This window comes from Ambystoma mexicanum, chromosome 5q (genome assembly GCF_040938575.1).
Source record: "Ambystoma mexicanum isolate Mex_15411 chromosome 5q, UKY_AmexF1_1, whole genome shotgun sequence".
Taxonomy (NCBI): Eukaryota; Metazoa; Chordata; class Amphibia; order Caudata; family Ambystomatidae; genus Ambystoma; species Ambystoma mexicanum.
Genome location: NC_090933.1, coordinates 1,039,312,692 through 1,039,336,853, shown reverse-complemented (window position 1 = coordinate 1,039,336,853; position 24,162 = coordinate 1,039,312,692).

The window sequence follows — 24,162 nt, the reverse complement described above, 5'->3', positions numbered from 1 at the left end:
CATCGCCAGTAAATATACTGGGGAGAGACATAATGAACAGGTTGAATATGACGATCTCCTTTACGGAGGACGGCATAATTTGCTCTACTCCAGGGATTAACATGCTCACAGCACGACAGATTATGCAAGCATACTGCGTACAGACAGCGATTAGAGCTGAGCCAGTAGATGGCGAACTCTTCCAGTACGGGACAGACATGGCATTTGCATGGATGCCAGGGATAGAGGGAAAGATCTGGAGGAGGCCAGCAGCCTATTTGTTCAGACCAGAAACACCAGTCAATGAACCAGAAGGAAAGGTGGTTCCAGTGGACATTGAGAGCATTATAGCAACAGCTGATTACATTGCTGTACATGCCCAAGACAGAGAAGGAAGAGCATGGAGGGCAGTAATAGCACTAGCAGAAGGATGTAGACTCACCCAGGTGTCAGATGAGGAGCTGTTCTCAGAAGAAAAGGAGGAAGGTGAAATGGTGTTTATGATGAGTGTGGAAATATGGCTAAGAGTGGCGTACAAACAAGTAGCACAGAAAATTGCAATGGCACTTGAGGCACCCACATCCACCCCAGTTCCCTTCTTTGAGGAGGATATGAAAAAAGTACCCACATCATTATGGACTACTAGCCCCTATGACGTGGGGTGCATAGAAAGTATAGGGGGAGTAAGGATAAAATTGAAAAAAGGTGCAATACTCCCCAGAGTGAAACAGTACCCACTATCAAAAGAGGCAGATGAGGGCATATATGAAACCATAACGGCCCTTATAGATAATGGCATATTGGTCCCCTCAGAATCACCATGTAACACGGCTGTATACCCAGTGCGCAAGGCTAAAGGGGGGTCTTGGCGCTTCATACAGGATATCAGGCCCTTGAACAACATAGTAGAAGCAGAATACCCCATAGCCGCAAACCCGGCCACAATATTGTGTGGCATTCCAGCAGAAGCATCACGATTTACAGTGATCGACCTTAAAAATGCTTTCTTCTCAATACCATTGCACCCAGACTCACAAGATCTGACAAGCTTCACTTACAGAAACACAAAGTGGAAACACACCAGATTGCCACAAGGGTATTGCGAATCACCCTCAATTTTCAACAGAGTAATACAGATGGATTTGGGTAACATTGAAGTGGAAAGCACAGTGTTGCAGTATGTCGACGACATAATAATTTGCAGTACAAACGAAAGAACATGCAGAGAGGACTCATTAAAGATGCTGACAATATTGGCTGAAAAAGGTTACAAGGTAGACATGGACAAGTTACAGTACTGTCAAGAACAGGTACTTTACATTGGTCAGCTCATATCCCAACATGGAAGAAAGATTGCACCACAAAGAGCACAGGCCATTTCAAACACACCAGTGCCACAAACAGTGAGGGAACTGCAGCAGTTCCTGGGTTTGTGCAACTACTGTAGAGCGTAGGTATTTGATTACAGGTCATACATAGGACCCCTGCTTGAGGCGTTAAAGGAAGCTAATAAAGGGGAGAAAAAGTTGGGGTGGACAATGGAAATGAAAGAGGCTTTTGATGAATTGAAAGATGCGATATCAACTGCTCCGGTACTGGCATCCCCAGACTATGAGCGACAATTCTTTATATTTTCACATTGCGACTCAGCAGTAATGAAAGCAGTGTTGGCTCAAAAAACAAGCATGGGCTACAAACCAGTAGCATTTTACAGCGGCCACTTAGATCCTCTGATGTTAGGTCATTTCCCTTGTGAACAAGGTCTCGCCGCAGCTGCTTTTGCGGTAGAGAAAGCATCAGCAATCACCATGGGGTGCCCAACTACACTGTTTGTGGAACATGCACTATTTGCGATATTGAATAAACCTAAGTCCACCCTAACCACGCAAAGGGCATCAGGTTATGAGATCATCTTATCCAGAGCTGAACTATCAATTGTTAGGTGTAGCACGGTCAACCCTGCAAGGTTCCTAGCAGAAGTAATTGAGGAAGGAGATTATGCCCACGACTGTACGCAAATAACTGAAATGTACTCATGTACTAGAAAGGTTGAAGAGAACGCACTAGAGGGAGGTGAGCTCCTGTTCATTGATGGGTCATCAACTATCGACCAAAGGGATGGTATAAGGAGGACTGGGGCAGCAGTGGTAAAAATGATGGAGGTACCGGTGTGTGTGGCAATGAGATGTGTACAACTACCACAGCATTATTCCGCTCAAGCAGCAGAATTAATTGCACTGATCTTGGCGTTGAAGGAAAGCTTTGACAAACGAGTGACCATATATTCCGACAGCGCATATGTTACGTCCACTGTCCACTCAGGGCTGTCGAAATGGAGAAGAAGAGGGTTTAGGAGAGCTGATGGCACTCCAGTGCAACATGCCCTCCTATCAAACAACCAACTTGATTGGATTATTACCAACAACATAGACCTCACAGTTACAAACACACAGCCCTGTATTTGGAGCGATCACTACAAAATTGAAGCTACACTCTCACTGTCATTTAAAAAAACCCTCCTCGACAACACACCCAAAACTATCCAGAGCAGAAACCTCAAGAGAATCACGCCAGATATTCTCTCGCAGGGGATCTCATACATCTTGGATAACACCTCAGATGATGATCACTGTGACATTATCATTACCACCTATAATAACCACTTCCAAGAACTACTAGATAAGAATGCCCCACTGAAAAATAAACAAGTGCGCCCTAACCTTAACCACCAAAATGGGTACACCGCGGAACTAGGCACCCTCAAGACTGCCAAAAGGAAACTCAAAAGACAGTGGATTAAAACCCCCACAGAACTTAATAAAGACAAATGGAAGGAATCTGACATCCTGTACAGAAATAAAGTAACCGAAACAAAGAAAAACTATTACAATGAGCAAATTATAGGTGCATCCAACTCCACAGGAAAAATGTTTCAAATTCTAAAAAGCTTCGAAAAACCGTCCATTCTCACCCCTCCCTTCCAGCCAACCATGTTGGACTGCGAAAAAGTTCAAATTGTATTCGCACAAAAAATTTCAAAAGCTAGAGATACCATCTTAAATTGCAATATCATTGACACCACACTGACGATTAACAAAGTTGACCCTGAAATTAAAGTACCCAAGTTTCATTTCACACCAATAACACCAGAAATCATGTCAGACACGCTCTCCAACATGAATTGCACATCATGCCCTGAAAACATACTGCCCCCCAAATTCATCCTAGACAATGCAGATATTTTCTCACCCTTCCTTTGCCGTATGGTAAACTCATCCTTTAGAGACCGGACTGTTCCTACCAGTCTAAAAACAGTAACAGTCACACCATTGGTTAAAAAGCCTGGCCTTGACCAGCAAAACCCAGCTAATCTTCGACCTTTCACGAACTGCAACTTCTTGTTGAAGATTCTTGATAAAATAGCCACGCACCAACTCCAAGAGTACGTAGACAAGCACGACTTGCTACACCCCCAGCAATCAGGATTCAGAAGTGCACACAGCACGGAATCTGCATTACTCGACCTTCAGATTAAAATGCTGGAAATTCTTGATAAAGGAAAGGCCGGCCTGCTCATCCTGTTAGACCTCTCAGCGGCCTTCGATTTATTAGATCATGGAAAGCTTCGTGAGGCCCTGGGAAAAGCAGGAAACTGTTCCGAGGAAGCCATCAAGTGGATATCCTCCTTCTTAGAGGACAGAAAATCTAAAATCACCTGGGGTGGTTATTCCTCCAGTACGAACCCTGTGGACTGCGGCGTCCCACAAGGCGCCAGCTTCTCCCCTCTTTTGTTTAACCTATATATTCGTTGCCTCTGCACCCTTCTCTCGCAGTTGGGAATTTACTTTACCAACTTTGCAGATGATACACAACTGATAATAGAACTCAGCGGAGACCACACGACAGACAACAACAGGCTGTCAGCAATCTATAATACTATAGAATGCTGGATGAAGGCACACTGGATGTGTCTGAATGGTTCAAAAACAGAACTCATGACATTTGGATCTACGAAAGCCTTATCCAATCTAGGCACAGTCTATTCGTCATTCATTATAAAGGACTCCAACATTGTGGTCACAAGTAAAGTGAAAACACTTGGCATATATCTGCAATCCTCATTAGGAGCCGACGCACAGGTCTCATACCTCAAAAAGAACTGCCAATACTACCAGAGATTACTACGCCGTATTAGGCCTTATCTCAATGCCAAAAACAGCGCCACCATCGCTAGAGCCACGATTATGTCCCGACTGGATTATGGGAATGCATTGATGCTTGGTTCAAGCAACTCCTGCATCAAACAATGCCAGATAATCCAGAATAACGCTGTTAGAACTATCACCGGGAAATCCAAGCGCGAGCACATCACCCATGACCGAATAGGTCTCCACTGGCTCGCTATAGAGGAGCGTATTAAATTCAAATCGTTGACTCTTGTCCACCGCTGTCTATTCGGCACGGCCCCATCCTACCTCAAAAGGGAATTTCACTGGTATGAACCAAGCCGTTGCCTAAGATCAGCCAAAAAAGGGCTACTTAAAGTTAGCCACACCAGAATAAAAGCTACTAGACTTGGGAAAGCTTTTCCCACCAAAGCTATTGCACTCTGGAACGAGCTTCCAGATAACCTCAGACTGGAAAGCAGTCACTCCTTATTCAGGAACCAGCTGAAAACATTACTTTTCCGGTAATTCGTTATTTTTCACCCTCTTTCTTTTTACGTAGTCCTGTGACCTCTGTCTCTTCGTGTTCTTGTCGCGCCCTGATGCTCGCGAGCTGCGGCGCGTTATAAATATATAAATAAAATAAAATAAAATAAAATATTGGCTGAACTAATTGAAGCAATAAATGACCCCCAAGAATTAGCTTTGGTCATTGTGAAGACCACATCTCAAAAGGGAATGCAGCAGCGGACGCACATGCGAAGTATGCTGCATATTTTGGTGAGATATGGTACCCCCCAGAGTCACAGAGAGGGAGAGGGAGGGGAATGGCTAAGGAGATGTTGATAAGAGAAGGTTACACCTATCTCCCAGCCACACAGATAATGGAGCCACAAGCGGCTGCACCAATGGCAGAAAAAGAAATATGGGTAAAAAGAGGATGCACAATGTCACCAACTGACGCACTATGGCGCCAGGGTGACACTGGAAAGATTGTAATACCACTGGCACTATTGAACACCGCCCTGAGCCAACTACATCACCCAGCCCACACAGGCAAGGAAGTAATTGCAGCACGAATTAGGGAAGACTGGTTCTGCCCCGAGTTAAATTCTCATGTGTCAAATTTTATCAGCAATTGTCTCACATGTCAACAGTTTACGGCCGGTCACACTCTGAAGGTGATAAGAGGTACTATACCCCGGCCAGAGGGACCCTTCCGACATCTCCATATTGACTATGTTGATATGATCAACGTATGTCAAGGAAATAGGTATATGATTGTAGTAGTATGCCCATTCTCGAGGTGGATTGAAGCAGGGCCCTGTTCACACCCAGATGCATTCAGAGCAGCTAAATTCCTAGTGAGGGAGGTCTTCCCCAGGTGGGGAGTGTGCGAGGTACTGAGGTCAGACAATGGCCCACATTTCGCAAACGAAATGTTCCAGCACATCACATCCTTGCTGAACATCAAGCATAAATTTGCATGTGCATACCACCCACAGGCCAACGGTATATGTGAACGCCTGAATGGCCTATTAAAGGAGGCAATTGCAAAAATACAGCAAACAACAAAGAAGAGTTGGTTGTATTGCCTTCCACTAGCCCTATTTGAGCTAAGGAATAGACCAGGTTCCGACCACCACCTCACCCCTCACGAGGTGGTTACCGGACGTCAAATGCGCCTTCCCCTAACGCCAACATCAAGAGCATTTACCGACCACGAAAGTACTGCAAATGTCCTTGGTGATGAAATGTACCAATATGTGTCTTCTTTGATTACTAGTGTAGTGTTTGTGTCTCAACAGCTCGAGCGGACGCGAGACGGGTCTAACAGCGATCAACAAGAAGACGTGGATAAAGAATTAGAAAAGGAAAGACTGTGCAAAGTTGCTAAAGGTGACCACGTACTACTTCGCAATTTCAACAGGAAGTGGAACAGTCCACGCTTCACTGGCCCCCATCTGGTAGAGGAGGTATCAACGAGAGCAGTAAAGCTACAGGACAAACGTGCCTGGAACCACCTACACGACGTAAAGATCTACAAACTCCAGACCCGCCCCAGCGCCACCGACAGGGCCACTGGAAGAACAACAACAGCGTCACCAACGGAGGAAGAGACTTCTACCACAACTAACGGCCTAAGTGTCCCCATACCCTGCCACCCCTCAGATTCCCCAGAGACAACTACTAGAAAAAAAAGGGGTGATCCCCATACCGCCCACCCCATGGTTACACGATTAAAGAGTAAAGAGACTTCTGCCAGTTGAGCCCCAAACCCTCTGCCCATTGACCCCCTACCCACTGTAGTAATAACTGAACTGAAGGACATTGTCGTGCACATATACACATGTAAACACCTGAATGTTCTCTTTCTTTTCTCTCGCACATGCAGGTACAGCGTATTATTGTACTACTAAGAAAGTAGGTAACTAACCAATTCACTGCCCAGGAGTAGATGGTACCCTCAGACGATAATTACCTGGAAGAATTGTCACACCAATTTGTATATGAAATAAAAAGGCCAACGTACCTGAAAAGAAGGAGGGTACGTGTCTACTACACAGCATTCCTCTTGGCCATAGAACATTCAATGCCCCACCTCCAACCATACTTGCCTGCCCTAAGAGATAGATCGCTTAGATTGGCGTGGGAACAGCTCTTCGCCTGGGCACTGAATGACTACTTGATAGGGAGAGCTTAAAAACGACAACTAACACTAATAACAAGCATATTAAGAATTTTCAGGCGGGCAACTGTAACGTCGCAAGAATAAGCTGCCGGACTGCAGCAAGGTAAGAGCAAAATGCCGGTGAAATTAGCATTTGTAATAAAATTGATAGGGATTTTAATGATCACCGGGTTCTTGGCTGCCTCTGTATGGCAGTACAGCTATGCTATCAATATTATTGCTGTACCCAAACCTAATACACCCCCACCCCCAGCTGCAACAGGTGTTACGTCAGGTGGTACTAGTAAAATCCCACACAAGGAAAATAGAGTTAAACGCAGCACATACTCAGATAATAAAGGCATTGACAACTACATACAAGATTCAGCACACATCTCAAACAACATATGGTACAACACATGACCCACATAGGTAAGCAGACAACAGAAGACAGCTGCTACGTTTGCTCATTGATCCCATACGCCATGAGCGCTTCTCGAACATTTGCTGCCACGGAGATAGATGAAAAAATAGCACGATGTATAATATACCTGGCACTGTTCCAGACGAAAGGAAGATTTCAAGGGACAGTGGTGCAACTGGTGTGGAAAACACGAGATACATATCCATATGAAAACAACTTCCTCAAGACTTATTTGAGTTACCACAAGAGCAGTTTACATGATGAAGCATTCAGATACATAACAAGTGGCCCTGAAAAAGGAGAAACAAAGAAAGTAACACTACAGTACCTACCATGTGATTGGTATGCCACTGAAGTCCCTGGTAAAAACGGATGTTGGGAAAGACCACTGATGATAATAACAGGGAAGGTGTACATGAACAACAAATGGGACATAGGAGTGGTTGGCAGCAACATGGTAACAAGAGAAAATATTTCAACTATTGATGGACATAACCATAGATGTTGGATGACTTGGATCAAGTACGTACCCATGCTCACGTGGATGGAGAAGGATGAAGACCCAATAACAATACTGCCGCTAACTGCGCCTAAGGTATGCTACCAACATAAAGGAGAGGTGGATGTAGGATACAACACCAACTGTGAAAGCGTGATGGAGTTACCTGAGGGGGGAGCAGGAACAGCAGTAGTAATGGACCATTACTGGGCCTGTGGAGACAAGGCGTACCACACACTGCCCGCTTTGTGGAATGGTGTATGCACTATAGTACACGTTAATGTACCATCACTAGTGGTACCCCAGAAGCATGTGAATATGGCGAATTTCCCCAAGATGGTTGAAGGGAACAAAAGGAAGAAGAGATCTGCACAGCCTCGGAAAGGGCCAGAGAACCGACGCAACGGCAACAACACTGTCCTCAACAGAAGGAAAAGACAAGGAGAACCTCTGACAGGAAATTACCTGTGGGGAAGATCGGAAACAGCACTCACTTCAATTCCGCCAGAACACGGACTATTCAGCAGAGCAGCAATGTTCTTCTCCTCAATAATACATCCGGGACTACAGGCTTACGCAAACGCAAAATGGCTCCAGATAACCAGATGGGAACTAATGATGACAATTAACTCTACAGTAAATGGATTCAACGCAATAAAAGAGGAACTGCGAGCAGTGAGAATGGTTGCACTACAGAACAGATATGTACTGGACCTCCTCACAGCAATGGAAGGAGGAGTTTGCGCAAAGATAGGACAATCATGCTGCACATTCATCCCTGCTAACGATGCTGACAATGGTACACTCACGGAAGCAGTATCACAATTGGCCCAGATGCACTCAAAAATGATGGATGAAAGTAAAGGTGTGAAAAAGGATGAGAGCTGGTTTTCAATATTATGGTCATGGATGCCATCTTGGCTGTCAGATGGACTGAAGATTATAGTTGGATGTACTATTTTGGCTGGAGCTACACTGATCATAATAAGATTTTGGAAAGTCCGGAAGGCACGCACCACAGACGAGATGATCGAAATGGTTGGTATACACCTCTTGATGCCAACAGATGACGGCCAACACACAGACACAATCATAAAAGAGAGAGAGAAGTTGCGCAACCAGATCATCACCAACCACCTGGACCCACCATCTGTGAAGCTCGAAAACCCAAGAAACCCAAGGAGCTACATAGGGAAATGGGTATACTGCACTCCTGGAGGAACCTGTGAATATATGTATTGGTCATTCGAAGACCATGTTAACCACTATGGACATTTGGGAGGAATAACTAAAATATGGAGAGTAAGAGGAGACAAAGAAAAGGATATGTTTGTGGTCGACAAGTCGACCAGAGGGGGGACTGAAGTGGGAGAATGGAAGAACAGGCTCCCGCCCGTCCCCTCTCGCGCTTGGCCTAGAGGATCACGGCCTAGACACCCGCCACGAGAGGAGTTTGCCTATCTACCAGACGACCAAATACCCTGGTACAGGAACATACGGATGTGCCCATCTACCTGCCCAGCAGCCCGCCCTGTCCATGCCGACACCTGCGGCACGGATCAACTCGACTAAACCTACACGTCGTTAGAGATGCCATGACGACCTAGCCAACGGTCAGCACACCTGTGCAAACATGCACACCGGACACTCCCGCACCAATCCACACGAAGAACATACTCAGTGCTATGACGTAGGCGACAGACATACCCACGGACGTGCATCTTTATTATTTTCCACATAGGCTCTCAAAATGCAGAAACGCAAGACGCATAATGAACTTATCTAAAAAGGCTTGCTCACGCTTCTTCTAAGAACCATGTACCATAATGAAGAATATAACGGAGACACGATACTGAGGATAGAGCAATATGATACCGTAACCTAAAGCGCTCTGCATCAAACGGTTCCACCTATGCACCAGGCCCAAGTAGGCCGCAAGCAAAAGCTTCCATGAACATTGAATAAGCAAGAGCTGGGTTGCTGACCCTGCAAAATGAGCCCGGCGAAAGCTAACCGCCAAGGGCACGATGGTGCAATCTCGCACGCCGCAAGCCGACGCCAAGGTCGCACCTGCAAGATAAACCAGGCACACAGTAGGAAAAACAATATTAATTGTGTTGAATTTTGCCTCAAACACGGTCCCCCCTCACGTGACAAAGCCAAACTTGACGGGATGCCAAGCCCAGGAGGAAGGAGACGCCTGAATCCCACGTTTCAAGACACAGGCAGATACAATTAAAAGACTCTTTGGACATCTGCAGCAGTGGGAGTAGTCGACCTCCCAACATATGAATAAATCCTCACATTGTTTACACCTACCCGTAGTAAAACATTGTTGCAAATGACAGGTGCACCGCGAGCTGGGAACAGCGATAGTCCCAGACTGGGAGGCTCGCGAGCGGACCAATCAGAACATGGGGTTCTTATCACTGACGCCATTAACATTGACCAATCCTCAGAGGTCTTCATGTAACAATTTTCATGTATCAAATTGAAGGGACAGCCCAGGTATACCACCTGACTAACCCTCAACCACTAACACCGTTCTCTATATGTATGCTATACTAACCCTACCACTCGAGTAACCAATCCAGAGTGGAGATAGGTTTTTTGCTAAACTTTCCAAAGTGACGCAAGTAGCGCGTCATACTAAGGTAAAAAGGGCCTGCGAGCCCCACGATTGTGTGTGTGTCAGGACGGACGCGTACGCTCCTTGACCCATCCCTGCCGTTTTGTCTAATAAACAGCAGAGTCACCTTGCTTCTTGCGTGTGTCTCATACTCTATCTCTTTTGGGATATACGGGAGGAGTTGGGGCCTCCCTGCCCGGAGGTCTGCGGACGGCCCGGCCGACCCCGGCAGAATTTCCCCCCGACAAGTTGGAGGCACTGCTGAGATCTGTTTAAGATCTGCTTTTTTATTTTTATTTTTTTCCAGGTACTCCCGTTGCGAGGAGGCCCGGCGGCGCGGCCCCCTCTGCCGTTGCCCCCTTCTGAGGACTACAGGACCATCGCGGAACTGCAAGAAGACCGGACAGCGCAATCCGGATATTGGCCTTCGGGAGCCGGTTGAGAAGTATCCCGCCCGCGGTTGGCGAGTGTCCAGACGTGATCCAGATGAGGGGAGGTGGCGAGCCGCTTGGAGGGGTGCACGCAGTCGAGCGGCCCCGCATCAAGAGAACTTGGTGAGCATGCCACGCACAACAAGCAATGTGAAATTGTGAGGGAGGGGGAGGAATTAAATACGGGAGGTGGGAGGTGTTGCACAGGTGCGCGGCAAAGGTTTGACGATTTAGTGTAGGCAATGAAATGAATGGTAGCTGAACGAGTGCGAGAGCAGTCGGCTACGTTACGCGAGAGAGGGGGGCGGAGCACGAAAACATCACGTGCGGCCGCTCGTAGACACTGATTGGCCTAGGTCGCGACTACGTGTAGGGTGTGTGTGTGTGGTTTCCTACGAGTTGGCATGTATTGATCAATGAGTAGATGAGGATCCCAATTGTTCGAGCAAGAAACTCGATAGGTAGATGACGTTTCCCTGTAGGCGGTAGCTAGTTAGTTGCCCAATACGGAAGATAATTGGCTGGTTAAGCCCTCCTGTCGAGGGGCGTATCACACGCGAGGCGACGCAGCATGCGCAGTCCGATTATATTATTGATTACCTTGTTCCAGGAGTGACAGGAAGACAGCTGTGGGGTTAACGGGGGTAGATTGCAAGTGTATTTTGGACTTAAAGAATATATGAAGAACTTACCAGTAGTTCGAAGAGATCGGTGACGTCACCAGCAGGGCTTACATAGGACATCTCGAGAACCAAGCATCTTTATTTTTGAGTGGTGGGGAAGAGAACTGTGTTAAGGGAGTGGAAACGGAGATAAATGGTAATGAGTTGATCGGGGAAAGGCGAAACGGGGGACGTGGCTGCGCACGGAGAACGCCGGCCACGGCAAGTGTAGAAAAAGGAGGAGGAGCAAATGAAAATAGGACGACTGTATAAGAACGTCACAAGGGGTACGCAGCCGCAGGGGGCTACGTGCGCCTCGGCCGCAGGGGGCCGTAAGGGTGCTGTGTAAAGGAAGAAAGAAAGAAGAAAATATACAAATGTAAATACTATAGTTTAATACTTTTCCTTAGCGGACTATCGCAAGTCCCCAAACTTACGGGGCCAGGTAAAGGTATAAGGCTGTGTATTGTAAGTGTTAGTAAGATAATAGCTACCAAATAGGGGAAGGCTAACAAGTGAAGCGCTACTATGTCATACGGGACAGGATCGGGAGGGTGGGGGAACACCCTCACTACCCCACTACAACACATATGTACAACACTGTCACCCCATAGGGAGAAACTGATCAAGTATAGCATAGAATGGACACAGGGGACGGACAACAAAATGATAACACCATGGCCGCCTAATGGTAGCTTCGATCCATATGGCCAACATTCACTATTAAATCATCTGCATAATACATACAAAGGGAAGAAGTTGGCAAACCACGTGGAGGTGTTTAACTTATGGAGGATGTTCCAAGGGTCCCCACCAGGACCAAATGGAATATTCACTGTGGGGGAAATACCGGAAGAAAAAGAGATTAAGGAGGAAGGAGAGAATGGGAAAAAGAAAAGTGAAGACCCAAAGAACACGGGGAACGGACAAGAGGGAGGAGAAAAGAATAATAACTCAAAAGAAAATGAAATAAAACAGGAACCGAGCAACGATATACCCCTAGCAAAGGTGGTGAAAACAGAGGGAGGGGGGTTGTACCCTTTAAGAGAATTAGGAGAAATAGAAAGAGGACAGTTAAGGGCGGCTGAGGGGTACTCGAACCCGGCATGCAGCCCGCCACCATATGTGGCTCATAGGAAGATGCCAGCAGGGGAGGGGAGGACTGGAGAAGAACAAACTGTGGAAATAGGACATGATGAGTGGGTAGCTGCACAGATACTATTAAAATTATGAGGTTCATTAACGGGAGAAGAGAAGGAGGTAGTAAGGAAAACAGACGAGGATAATAGCAGGGAGAGTGGAATGAGAGGGGAAGAGCTGTTACGACAAAAGGAAGAGATTTTGGAGGAACGACTAGCAGAGTTAAGGGGTGAGCAGAATGAACTGATCAAACAGCTCGAGAGGGAGGAAAGAGAGAGAGCGAGGGAAAGGAAAGAAAGTAAGAACGAATTGGAAAAAATAAGGGAACGAACTGAGGAGCAAAGGAGAGAAGCTGAAAGGGTAAAAGCAGCAGCAGAAAGGGTATCAAGAGCAGTGCTACGAGAGAGGAAAAGGGAAGAAGAAGAGAAAGAAAGAGAAATGGCAACGTGGAAGAAGAGATTACTATCAGAAACGACTAAGAAATATGAAGAAGGGAGGGTGATAGAGAGTATATTAGAAAGGGAGAGGGTGAGATGGGAAAGGAAGAAAGAGGATGAAAGGATATTGGAAAAGGTGAGTAGTGAAGTAATGGAGGAATTAAAAAGGAAAAGGGAGGAAAATGGTAGGGAGATGAAGGAGAGAAATGAAGGAGAAAGAGAAGATAGGAGAAGGGAGAGTGAAGTAAGGGGGTATGTATATAGAGACACAGAAGTAGCAACAACATCAGCGCAAAGGGGAGCGGTTGGTAAAGGAGAAAAGGGAGAACCGGACCTAATAGACTTAAAAACAGTAGTAATAAAGGGAAAAAAGACGGAGTGGGGGGTGCCGTTTACGAATGACTTTTGAAGTGAGGAAGAAGAAGGAGTGGAGAAGGAAGAAAGAAACAGTGAAAGGGAAAGCCTAGATAAACTATACATCACCCGGACCAACACAGACTCACCATGGAACCGTTTGAGAAAGGATGAATTGGAGAGAAGTGAGGAGGAAGAGCAAGGAATAGCAGAAAGACAGACACATGAAGCCACACCGTCACCATCACACCCTCTCCCATCCCACCCTACATGCTCAACCACCTCACGCTCATTACGTACAATAAAACTTGCGCCCTTCACAGACGAACTGACACCCTATGTAGGTCGGCTTAGAGACCTCCCTAGACACAGGCAGGAGGGACAAATACACATGCCCACATTAAATACAGGAAATGATGGAAGAAGGGGAAAAGATGGAGAAGAAAGAGTTACGAGCAGGGGAAATACGGATGAAATTGACGATGTAGGAGAGAGGGAAGAAGAGGAGGGGTGTGAGGACTCGATTTTATGGAACCCAAAGGGTAAAACGAGACACAACTTAATGCCACTTCTGGAGAGGGGAGGGGTTAGACCACAGTATGTCCCTTGGAAGCATACAGACAAAGAAAATATAAAGTGCAGGCTCCCATCATTAAGTGGAGGTGCGGGTAAATGGATATATGAAATGGAAAAACACACCGCAGGACAGAAACTGGCAGTGGGAGATGTAAAGGGCCTTCTAATATCGATATTAGGGGATGCAGTGGATGACATTTGGAAGAGAGCGGGATTCCCCGGGGTCACAATAACAAACACATCGCACGATGGGGCACCATTCGCAAACTGCAGACATGCACTATGGCAGGCACTGAGGGTGCAGTACCCAGACACATCAGACATAGGAGCAATTACTTCACGCAAGATGCGTGAGAAGGAAGATCCTGTTGATTATATCCAGGAAATCTAAGAGAAGTGGCGCATGGAAACTAGAGAACCATGGGACAAAACACCAGCAATATTTTATCATATACTAGTACAAGGGCTCCCAGAAGGAGTTCAGAAACAACTGAAGAAAGTAGTGGGAATGGAAGCAAAAGCATGGCCAGAAATACAACTGACAATAGTGCATCATTGCAGGACATGGCAAGGAAAAATGAAACAAAAGGAAGAGGACAGGAAAACGGAAGAGGCTAAACTAGTACAGAAAAAACTTACTAAATACACAATGGAAGGGGCACTAATAACTACACCTACAACAATGACCCAAAGCCCCACACAAATAGTGGCTGCACAAGATCCCTCCCAAATACCACCCTCACAGACTATGGCCCTCATTACGACCCTGGCGGAAAGTAACTGACCCGACCGCCATAGCGTAAATAGCGTTTCCGCCATTGCACGATGGAGTAAAGTGCAGCCAATTATGACCCATCGGGCACGAGCATTACGCCATGGCGGAAGTGCAAAGTCCGCGATTGCGGAAATGTCCCCAAAACGCCCCTCTCCGCCGTCGTACGGCGCCCTTGGTGCAATTCCGCCACCCATCATAGCGGTCACCGTAATGAGCGCCAATCGCAAAATACGGTGACCGTAAATATACGGAAACGGAAGTAAAAACATGGGGCCGGAACGGGAAACAGCACGCCGTACACCTATAAAATCAGAATCCCAATACAACCATTAAAAATCCGACCCTGAGACACATCCCAACCCGACAGCCACCCTAGTTATAACAAACAAAATGGGAAAAGTAGCAAAAAAAGTGTGCGACCGCAAGCGGCAGGTCCACTTCTCCCATGAGGAACTCACCGTGCTCACAGAGACCCTCCAGGAGAATGCTGCCGTCATCTTCTCGACGCAAATGACCAGGACGGCACTTGCGAACAAGAAGGCCATATGGGCCCTGGTGGCACAGCGGGTAAGTGCGGTGGGGACCACACCCCGCAACCCACAGCAATGCAGAAAGCGATGGGACGACTTGCGGATACGCGTACAGAGCATACTATCAGCCAACCGTAACATTGCCACAGCTACCGGGGGAGGATCGGAATCACCCATCAAGTTGACCCCCTGGGAAGAAATCTGTGCCTCCACCATTGGAATGGAGAGCATAGAGGGAGTCGGAGGGATGGAGAAAGGAGTGCAGACATCCGAAGAATCAGGTAGGTGGGCCAAATAAAACAATGCTAAATCCACAATGTCCAATCATGTGAAGTACCATGTGGCCACATAGCGCAACAGAAACACATGTCCAGGAGAATGGCCACATACATTGGCCTGATAGCGCACTTTAAAAGTCACATTAAATACATAAATAATTAAAAATCCTAAAAACACCCTCTACACGTGCAGCATGCACACCCTAACTGCAGGCTGCAAAACAACTGCATCCTCAATCCACACAGAAATGAAACCACCTCCAAGGCCCTGACCCAAATCACCCTCAGGTACCACCCCAATGCATGTGATACATTGCTATTCTAATTTCCACAGACCCATAAATAACGCTCGCCCTCCTTTACTCCACCACAGGGTCCGAGTCAAACGACGAGCTGCAGGACACCCCTACCAGCACACCTGCAAAGAGGGCCAAGACCAATGGCCAAAGACCCTCCACCTCAGCTGCACGGATCAAGACACGGCAGCAGCCCAAATCAAGTGGCAGCACACAGGAGGGGACTTCAACAGGAACCCCAGCAGCCAGCATGCCCACAACAGCAGCACCACAGGTCCCCCCAATGGATGCCACAGAAGGCACTGCTTCTGATGGCAGCAGCACCATAGGTGACACTGCATTAATGCCAGCATGCTCCGACACAGACAACGGTGCTGTCGATGTAGGACCCATCCATGACCTGTCTCAATCCCCCTGTTTGTTTCATCCCCTACACCATGAGGATACCACGCAGGGGCACCCACAAGACGACGACTGGCCATCCCCCACAAGCCCTGTGGCAAGGCAACAGGAGTTGATCAGCCCCTCTGTGACCCCACCGCAAATGGCCATGGCCCAGCAGAGGCAACAGTCCCTCGACCAGGTGATCGTGCAACAGCAGCAACTGGCCACGCTCCTCAAGGAGCATGCTGATGAATGTGGGGCTTCTAAGGCAGCCATAGAAACATCTACTGAGACACTTAGGGCACAAATGGAGCGAAGTACAGAGACACTAAGGGTACAAATGGAGAGAAGCACCGAGAGCCTGAGGGGGGAACTGCATGCGACGTCCAAAGACGTATGTGGTGAACTTGCCGCTGTGCGCCGTGTGCTCACTGAGCTCTCACAAACTCTTAGGGACATGCATGGACGTGAGCAGGCAGAGACATCATCCGTTGCAAGTTCCGTCCAGGGCAGCCCCCAACGTAGATCTGGGAGGAACCTGCGCTCCACAGGCAGGGGTGCCCCTGATACCCGGAGAGGGGGCTTGCAATAGCGTCTGCCCACTGACAATGAGCATCTTTGGACACTGGTGTTCGGGGGGAGGTAGGAAGGTGGAGGGGGGGTGTTGGGCTTACTTGGGTGGCGGGTCGATGGGGTGTGTAACATGACTTCACATATGCTATGAACATTACATAATCATCCAATGAGATGTGTGGACATTGTTCCTTGTGTATGAGTCCTTTATAGGCGTACAGTCCACATTGTGCATGTTCCCGACACACACAGTGCCACAAGTGCCGTGTCCATGCATCAGCCAACAGGCGTGAGTGCTAGAAGCATGAATCTATGATACTCTGACGAATTTCACGGGCCTCCTGTGCCTCGCGGACTCCCTGAGGTGCTGCCACATCCCCAGCCTCATCATGACCATCTTCAGGTGCTTGCAGTTCTGCGTCAGGGGGCATGGGCACATTTCTACGTACGCACATGTTGTGTAGCATGACACATGCCATGACTATCTTTGCAACCTTCTCATGGCGGTACAGGAGTGCCCCGCCAGACCTGCTGAGGCAGCGGAAACGAGCCTTCAGTAGGCCGAATGCCTGTTCTATGACTACACGGGTACGTGAGTGGGCATGGTTGTAGTCCTCCTCATGCTGGTCCTGTGGGTTCCGGAGTGGTGTAAGGAGCCATCTCTTCAGTGGATACCCGGCATCACCTGTATGTGGACAAGATAGGATGTTTGTGGGATGACATTGCTACGTACGCATCCCCCCCCCTTCCTGCCAGGTCATTGCCGCATCACATACCCCACATTATCATGCATGGATTGAGACTCACCAAGTAGCCAGGATCTGTTCCCTGCGTGTCGCTCCATGTAGCGTGGTATTGTAGAGTTCCTCAAGACCATAGAATCATGGGTTGATCCAGGAAATCGGGCACAACAATGTGTAAAGATCCTGTTGGAGTCACACACCATTTGTACATTAAGAGAATGATATTGTTTCCGGTTGCGGTACTGGACCTCCATGGCATGTGGGACAACCAATTCCACATGGGTGCAGTCGATGGCACCAATGCAACCCGGTATGCCGGCAAGTGCATGGAATCCCACTTTTGTGTTTGTAATCTCCAGCTCCGAGCGTGGTAATGAGATGTAGTCGTCTGCGTGCTTCAGGAGGGCATCGAGCACTTGCAATAGTGTTCGTGAGAACAGTGGCTGTGAAATGCCATGCAACTGTCCGACTGTGTGCTGGTAGGTGCCTGTGGCCAGGAAGTGGAGTACAGACACCACCTTCAGTAGGGGTGGGATGGCGGTTGGGCTATCTATCATGCTGACAAGGTCAGCGTGTGTCATGTCCATAATGGAGATTATGGTGTCCCGGTCCAAACGGTAGAGGGTGTGGATCTGCTCAGCAGTGAGGTTGAACGGATGAGCTCGGAGGCGTGGGATTGCGGGCTGCCTGCGTGGTGGTTGTGGCTGTGCTGGTGGGCCTTGCTGGCCCTGCCTTGCCCTCCTCCTCCTCCTGCGTCTCCTCTTGCGGCCTGTTGTTGTAGTAGTTGGTGTTCGTCTTCTTCTTGAAGTTGGAGTACTTGCAGTGCTATCAGGTCCCCCAGGGCCAACATCGCTAGTCCTGCCGGTAGCATTTTGGAGTGGGTGTGGTTGTGGGAGGGGGTTGGGTGTGCAATTTATGTGTTTTCAGGCTGTATAGCCTCCACCTGTGGTGATTCATTCCACCTGTGCCAGCTGCAATCCCCTTTGGGTGAGCACTGTACCGAGGTTCACCGACGGGCGGGGCGTCCCATTTGTGAGTGAAGCCAGTTGCCATTTTCACACACTGCCGCACTACATGGATGAATTTGTGATTTCAAGCAGTCACAGATGCCTTTTCGACGTAATGTTGCAAATGAGGAATTCGAAGGACAGCGCTTTCGGTTTTCAGCTAGCGGCGAGGAGACGCCCACAGGTCTGACTGCAAATATAACGTTCTATTGTTTAATGTCCTTGGGACAGGGGCCATGGCGAGAATGCAATGATTGATATGAATAGTATGGGATGCGCAATAGCGTAGTGGACGATTAGGCAGGACGTTCCCACATACATGTTACTTCACAACACTATTATTCCGGCCTGGAGCACAGTGGATTTTGCAGACTCCATTACGCACAGACTCAATGGAGATTTCAAATGTAATGTGAGTAAATAATCATGCGTTTTTATACCGGGATGAGGGAATGATGTATGGATGCATGGACAGATGATTTAATTGAGAGTTTGCCATGTACATGGCTTATTGGAATCTATCCCCTTCCCCTGCGCTATGTGATGCAGAGCTGCCATAGTGGGACCATCGTCTATCTGCCCTTGTTGAACCCTCCCTGTCTCGACGCGCCTTCCAACAGTTGTGTCTATGCACGTTACTAATCCCATCTAATGGATTCTGTTTTAACAGACGCATGCACACGAACACTCGTTTGTAATAGTGTTTTCACCTCGATTTATATTGTTATGATTGGCAAGTGATTCATGGGTGGAAATAATCCTTTTGAGTGGGCTAGCATGCATATGGCTGTAGATTTAGTGTGATCATTGAAGTGAGTAATACTAATGAAGTTCTGATGGCCATACTATTCTTTTTCATTTCATTTGGGTGACAGGTATCTCCTCCCCTTTTGCCGCTGCCACCTGTATGCCACTCCTGCAGATGGCTTTTACTCCCGACACCTGCTGCTTCGAGTTCATCAGTGGAGCACCATTACGATCTTATGGGACGATCGCCAATGGGCCACATGCCCTTACGCAGTACTAGTGGCTAGGAGCAACATATCTACCTTTCAGCTGGACTAGTGCCTACCTATTGGGACGGGCCTGCGGTTCTAGGCGCTTCCATGTTGCCTTTTTGAACGTGAATGTAGCCCCTGTGTACCATGAAGGAACAGGGCGTCACACAAGGAGTAGCTGGTCATTTATTGCGGATGCAGCCCACAGTAATGTAGATATTTCGGGGTTTATGACCTAATAGCTGTATGGGCTTGGTGAATTTGATGTGCATTAAAATTTTAGTCTGATGTTAACCGTGTAGCGTTATTCTTTGGAAGTAATGTAGCATATTCCTATTTGTGGAGCGATGTATTGTGAGTAGATCTGCATTGGGTTCCGGCTTCTGAGTATAGTTGCGTGGTACTGTACTGGCCGCGTTTGACTACGAAGCCCAGTAAGGTCAGGGATAGGGGCTGCCATCATGACTGTTTTAATGATGTCATGCTTAGGGGCGGGGGATTAGCTTTTGTGTAACTGATGCCGGTCAGCCAGGTGGATTGGTGGAATGATGTGATTATCAGGAAATGGCTGGTCACAGGTGCCTGTGTTTGCGTGCGTTTCTTGGAGGGAGACTGAGGTCATGTCCATTGGAATAGCTTCTGTATTCGTGCCATCTGTGCCCTGCAGCTCCCATTGGCCCCTCTTGAGATGAGCCTGGCTGCTCAGTCACTCTGCCAACTTGTGTGGTACATGCTTATGCTGATGGTTGGTTTGTTTACTGGCATGTGTACAGGGCTGGTGCAGTCTCCCTCAGGATACTGCTTTGAATGTTGCCTTGCACTGGTGTCAGGCGATGGGGGCCTGTTGTTGTTTTGTCTCATCTTTCAGTTCATTTTGCTGTACTTGAACCTTCGCATGCCTGTGCTGCATCAGTACGGCAATGGTGACATGCCAAATATGGATGGCCACTCACAAGGCACTTGGAGCCCCTACATTCATTTGTTCGTTGGCATGCGTGGGTGACTTGTGCATTTCACTGGTTGCATTGTGTGACTTCATTGCACCTACGAGGAGTTGTGCAATGTGGCCAGGGTGTGGTGTACAGGCACTCAGTAGGGCCATTTACGGTTGGTTCACGATGCCGTATTTCTCGCCATGGCGGAATGGTACTTTCCGCCATGCTTGATGGCGTTATGTAAATGTCCGCTAGGGTCAGAATTCGCGTACCGTTGCGCCATGGTGGTAATTACGGTTTTGCATGGCGCGCGTACTTGGTGCAGTTAGCGTTGGCGTTCACTACGGTGTCGCTAATGGCATCGTACTTTACGGTGACGGGTCATAGTCGCAACGAGCGGTATTCGATGGCGGTATTGCATTTCCGCCATCGTTTTTCGATTCCCGCAAGGGTCGTAATGAGGGCCTATAACACAACAGGTGCCGCCACTCCAATCATACACGACCAACATGGGAGGAGGATACTCAATGCCAGGAGCTGGGTATTATAATTACAACAGGGGAAGAGGAGGAATTATGAGAGGGAGAGGATACGGATATAACACACAACAGCAAGTGGGAGGACTTAGAAATTCCTACCCCACCGGGCAACCAGTATACCAGGACAACACAGGGAGCTTTCCATGGCAGAGTAGGGAACCACCGGTGTGTTGGAGTTGTGGATTATTAGGGCACATGTCACGCACGTGTAGAGTAAGACCAGGAACACCATCATGGAGCGAACAGGGACAACCAAGGCCCACACAGGAACAGCAGGGCATACAGCAACAGCAGACGTTGCAACAGGGAAATGAACAGCAACAATTAATAACACAACAGCAGCCACAGACATATTCACTGCCACAACAACAGGTAGCGATAACACAACAACCCCAAGCACAACAAACACAACTGGGTAGGGTGACGGTCCTGGGACACAACCCTTACACAGGAAATGGTCAATCGTTGTACCCTCAATAGGACAGCCCACAGACGGCCTTGGTGTGTCCCATCCTGTCAGTAACACCTAATAGTGTGGAGGAACCACGCATAGAGCTAACGATAGGTGACAAAAAATTATCATTCCTTGTTGACACCGGGGCGACCCGGTCTTGCATAAGGGAAGGTAAATTTAAGATGTCGGGCGAAGCCATGAACACCCAAGGGTTCTCTGGGGCTAGAGGGTTGGTTCCTTTTACTGATAACATTCCCTTATCTATAGGAGATTATGACATGTCAGTTCCACTTTTATATTATAGTGCATCGCCAGTAAATATACTGGGGTGAGACATAATGAACAGGTTGAATATGACGATCTCCTTTACGGAGGACGGCATAATTTGCTCTACTCCAGGGATTAACATGCTCACAGCACGACAGATTATGCAAGCATACTGCGGACAGACAGCGATTAGAGCTGAGCCAGTAGATGGCGAACTCTTCCAGTACGGGACAGACATGGCATTTGCATGGATGCCAGGGATAGAGGGAAAGATCTGGAGGAGGCCAGCAGCCTATTTGTTCAGACCAGAAACACCAGTCAATGAACCAGAAGGAAAGGTGGTTCCAGTGGACATTGAGAGCATTATAGCAACAGCTGATTACATTGCTGTACATGCCCAAGACAGAGAAGGAAGAGCATGGAGGGCAGTAATAGCACTAGCAGAAGGATGTAGACCCACCCAGGTGTCAGATGAGGAGCTGTTCTCAGAAGAAAAGGAGGAAGGTGAAATGGTGTTTATGATGAGTGTGGAAATATGGCTAAGAGTGGCGTAAAAACAAGTAGCACAGAAAATTGCAATGGCACTTGAGGCACCCACATCCACCCCAGTTCCCTTCTTTGAGGAGGATATGAAAAAAGTACCCACATCATTATGGACTACTAGCCCCTATGACGTGGGGTGCATAAAAAGTATAGGGGGAGTAAGGATAAAATTGAAAAAAGGTGCAATACTCTCCAGAGTGAAACAGTACCCACTATCAAAAGAGGCAGATGAGGGCATATATGAAACCATAACGGCCCTTATAGATAATGGCATATTGGTCCCCTCAGAATCACCATGTAACACGGCTGTATACCCAGTGCGCAAGGCTAAAGGGGGGTCTTGGCGCTTCATACAGGATCTCAGGCCCTTGAACAACATATTAGAAGCAGAATACCCCATAGCCGCAAACCCGGCCACAATATTGTGTGGCACTCCAGCAGAAGCATCACGATTTACAGTGATAGACCTTAAAAATGCTTTCTTCTCAATACCATTGCACCCAGACTCACAAGATCTGACAAGCTTCACTTACAGAAACACAAAGTGGAAACACACCAGATTGCCACAAGGGTATTGCGAATCACCCTCAATTTTCAACAGAGTAATACAGATGGATTTGGGTAACATTGAAGTGGAAAGCACAGTGTTGCAGTATGTCGACGACATAATAATTTGCAGTACAAACGAAAGAACATGCAGAGAGGACTCATTAAAGATGCTGACAATATTGGCTGAAAAAGGTTACAAGGTAGACATGGACAAGTTACAGTACTGTCAAGAACAGGTACTTTACATTGGTCAGCTCATATCCCAACATGGAAGAAAGATTGCACCACAAAGAGCACAGGCCATTTCAAACACACCAGTGCCACAAACAGTGAGGGAACTGCAGCAGTTCCTGGGTTTGTGCAACTACTGTAGAGCATGGGTATTTGATTACAGTTCATACGTGGGACCCCTGCTTGAGGCGTTAAAGGAAGCTAATAAAGGGGAGAAAAAGTTGGGGTGGACAATGGAAATGAAAGAGGCTTTTGATGAATTGAAAGATGCGATATCAACTGCTCCGGTACTGGCATCCCCAGACTATGAGCGACAATTCTTTATATTTTCACATTGCGACTCAGCAGTAATGAAAGCAGTGTTGGCTCAAAAAACAAGCATGGGCTACAAACCAGTAGCATTTTACAGCGGCCACTTAGATCCTGTGATGTAAGGTCATTTACCTTGCGAACAAGGTCTCGCCGCAGCTGCTTTTGCGGTAGAGAAAGCATCAGCAATCACCATGGGGTGCCCAACTACACTGTTTGTGGAACATGCACTATTTGCGACATTGAATAAACCTAAGTCCACCCTAACCACGCAAAGGGCATCAGGTTATGAGATCATCTTATCCAGAGCTGAACTATCAATTGTTAGGTGTAGCACGGTCAACCCTGCAAGGTTCCTAGCAGAAGTAATTGAGGAAGGAGATTATGCCCATGACTGTACGCAAATAACTGAAATGTACTCATGTACTAGAAAGGTTGAAGAGAACGCACTAGAGGGAGGTGAGCTCCTGTTCATTGATGGGTCATCAACTATCGACCAAAGGGATGGTATAAGGAGGACTGGGGCAGCAGTGGTAAAAATGATGGAGGTACCGGTGTGTGTGGCAATGAGATGTGTACAACTACCACAGCATCATTCCGCTCAAGCAGCAGAATTAATTGCACTGATCTTGGCGTTGAAGGAAAGCTTTGACAAACGAGTGACCATATATTCCGACAGCGCATATGTTACGTCCACTGTCCACTCAGGGCTGTCGAAATGGAGAAGAAGAGGGTTTAGGAGAGCTGATGGCACTCCAGTGCAACATGCCCTCCTATTGGCTG